This window comes from Sorex fumeus, unplaced genomic scaffold, assembly GCF_029834395.1.
Source record: "Sorex fumeus unplaced genomic scaffold, SorFum_2.1 ptg000109l, whole genome shotgun sequence".
In the NCBI taxonomy this organism is placed as follows: domain Eukaryota; kingdom Metazoa; phylum Chordata; class Mammalia; order Eulipotyphla; family Soricidae; genus Sorex; species Sorex fumeus.
Window position 1 is genome coordinate 2310280 of NW_026606166.1, and position 3825 is coordinate 2314104.

Sequence of the window (3825 nt, forward strand, 5' to 3'; positions counted from 1 at the left end):
AAAATAAAAGTGACTCCATCGACAGATGATTTTGTGAGCACCGGAGCATGGTTGAAACCAGTGACAGTCCTCCAAAGAACATGAATCATAGAAATGACAGTCCATTCTCTCACTTCACTCACGGAGTTCCACTGAGCACTGGAGACAGGTGAAGCGGCCCTTGGCATGAGATCACATTTGAGGGGAGGTGGGGAGAAGCAGACCAGAGGGGGCTGAAGTTTTCGATGTCTCTGCCTGAACATCCCCTGACTGAAGCTGCAGCCAGGGAACACCCCTCCAGACCCAAAATGTTATAAGGCCATAGCAATAGCTGAGTGGGAAAAGCATTTGGCCTGCAAGCAGCTGACCCAGGTTCGATCCACGCCATCCAATAGAATCCCCTGAGAACCGCCAGGAATGATTCCTTAGTTCAGAGCCAGGAAGAACACCTGAGCATCACCAGATAGACCCCCCGCAAACCAAACCAAACCAACCAACCAACCAACAAACAAAAAAGACCAGAGCAAGCTGCTTCTTGGCGGTTTCCACAGGTTGTAAGGAGGTAACGCTCTTTATCCTCTGTTTGAGGCAGTGCGATTCAACCTTGTCTACGCAGCAAACTGAGGTCAGCCAAGGTTCTTCCCAGACTGTATTCTTTAGGTTTTACCCACAGCATGGAAGTCACAGATCCTATAGAGCCAGTTCATGGGCTTTAAAATCACTGGGTTCATTGCAGCACGAGAGCATAATCCAGCCAGGACTGTGCCTGCAGGGCCCAACGGTGCAGTGTTTGGGCAGTGAATCCATTAAAAATATCACCAAGGGGCCAGAGCCAGAGCACAGCAGGGAATGTACTTTTCTTGCACATGGCCAACCCAGATCTGACTCCCAAAACAACCCAAAAACAAACAAACAAAAAAAACCAAATGCTTGGGTTCTTTTCAGCGAGCCAAGGTCTAGAAGTTTATTCTTTGGCCTTTCAGAAGGATAGAATAATACTTTACAAAAATTAATTTTTTGTGGTCTGAATGATATAGCACAGCACAGAGGTCATTTGCCTTACATGCCGCCAACCTGGGTTCAACCCCTGGCATCTCATAGGGTCCCTGAGCACTGCCGGGAGTCTTCCTGAGTGCAGAGGCAGGAGTAAACCCTGAGCATCACTGGGTGTGACCCAAACAGTCAAAAAATAAATAAAAATGCAACCGGATCCCTGACCTGGCTCCCAACCTAGCATCTGGGGACAAGGTGCACTCTGCCATTTCCACCCAAGAATAGGCTATCGTGGACGGGCCTATCCTGAAGCTGCGGATGAATCCCAGGTGCCTTGTGCTGAAACATTCTGCACCGATTACCAGGGGTCACGTGAAGAAATGCCTCGGGCTCGACTCCAGCAGTGGCTCCCTCTGCATTCCAGTTGCCATCTGAGTTCTGGAAAAGTCTTCCCTCTAAGGAGCTGTTGCCCAACCCAATTACCGTTGTAGCCCTGAAGAATGGAACGCCAATGGCAGCGGCCAGAGAGACGCAGAGCGTGGAGCCTGGGGAGACACTGGCGCATCTTATTTTGACTTGGGGAAGCTGAGGGGCCAGGAGTCCTCACCTCTGTCTCCCTTGTGGGAAAGAACTTGAACTGTGTCTGTGAGGATGGTCTCCACAGAGACCGCTGTTTCTGAGAGCCCCCAGGGGCCCCAGGGGAAGGATGTGCTCCAGAGAGCATTAGCCAAGGAGGAAGAGTGACTATGGGGAAGGGGGAGTCGGTGAAGGGGCAGACTGACCCACAGCGGGCCCCCTGGGCATAGAACGAGAGGCTATTCTGGGACAGGACAAGACTATCTCTTTTCAAGGACACCCGCCAGCCCCAGCCATCCCTGGGGGTGTCTATACATCCCAGATGGATGGAGAAGCAGGTGAAGACAAACACAGGGGAGAAATGAATAACCTGCTGCATTTCTGACAATTAAAGGCGGTGAGAAAGGCACATTTTTACCCAGGAGGGCAACCAAGGCAAGGGGCCCAGGGCACAGAAGAAAGGGAGACAGCTTCTCTCCTCTGCCAGACTCCAAAGATGGAAAGAGAGAACTGGAGAGTGAGAGTGAGGAGAGAGAGGGTGAGAGATATGAGAAAGAGGGAGAGAGGCGAGAAAGAGGAAAGAAGGAAAGGGAGAGAAAGAAGAGGGGAGAGAGACAGGAGAAAAAGACGAAGGGAGGGAGGGAGGGAGGGAGGGAGGAAGAGAGAGATAGAGGAGAGATGAGAAGAAAGAAGGGGCAGGGGCCAGGGCAAAGCACAGCAGGGAGGGCAACTGACTTGCACTTGGCTAATGCAGGTTCAATCCCCAGCATCCCATAGGGTCCCCTGAGCACCACCAGGAGTGATCCCTGAGCACAGAGCCAGGAGTGACCCCTGAGCATCACCAGGTGTGCCCCCATACAAAGGAACAGAGAAAGGGGAAAGGGAAGTAGGGGCTGAGAGTCACTGAGCTGGCAAAGGAAGTGTTTATCCCAGCCAGCAAGACAGGGTTCATGCCTGGATTTCAGAGAAGTGGGCACAGTAGTGGTCATTTGGATGGTCAACACCAGGCAGGCCTTCAGAGCCAGCCACAGTTAAGAGTAGGACAGAAGCTGCAACTTCACCACTAGAGACCCAACACCCACAAACACACCCACATACACACAAACACACACTCTCACTCACACACACTGGCACATATGCACAAACACACTCATACACACTCACATGCACACAGATGCACACGCACACATACTCACACACATGCATGTACACACATGCACACACTCACACATTCAGTCACACACATGCACACATGCGCTTACACACTAACACTCACACCCATGTACAAATACACATATACGCGAACACACATGCATGCCTACACATGCATGCATACATACTAATACACACATGCACACATACACACAAACACATGCATGATCACAAACACTCAGTGCTGCGCCTGGTGCCCGGACAAAGGTGGCGACTATCTGTACTGCAGCTGGGTCCCTGCAGGACTGAGAGGAGAGTCCTGGGCCTGGTCACTCTAGGAACAGATGAGAGGACGCGGGACAAGGAATGTCATTGCCAGGCCCTGAACTTGTCCCAGGGAAAGTGGTAGTGCTGGAGCAGGGGTGACCCTATAGAACTGCCACACTGGTGGGGGCAGACATCACTCCTGACATCACCTTGTGGACAACAGGATCACCTTGGGTGAGGGACAGTCAACAGAGGCCAGTCTCTGTTGGCCGATGGCGGATTTCAAGTTGTCAACTGCCAACTGCCAACTCCCAGCAACTTTGAGACTGTTTCATTCAAATCAGGACCTAGGGTGGGAGTGAGAGCACAGCTGGGAGGGCGTTTGCCTGCTGACCCAGGTTCAGAGAGTCCCCAGAGGTTCCTGGAGTGACCCCCGAGTGAGGAGCCAGGAGTCAGTCCTGAGCACTGCCGGGTGTGACCACACCAAAAAATTAAGAAGCATTTGAGATAAATGTGACCCTTTGGGAGTGGCAGCCCACCGTAACAGAACCTCGGGGCTTGTGGGAATAAACTCCTCATTAGAATTCTATCCTCCAACATCTCCATTTTAAGCCATGCGCTCCTCCCACCCATCTTTCATCCCTGAGAAACCCAGCGGCTCCTTCCAGCCCATCTGGCAATGTACATTCCGGAGAACCTCACCTTGGCGGAGGGGCTGCCAACGTTGTCGGGTGAGCGCGCCCTCTGCTGGTGAGCATCGATACCGAGGGCCATGTGCTCCATCTCAAGCCTGAGCTTGACAGAGGAAAAGCCCGCGCTTGTATCACTCTGGGGAGAGAAGAAATTAAAACGAGTTCT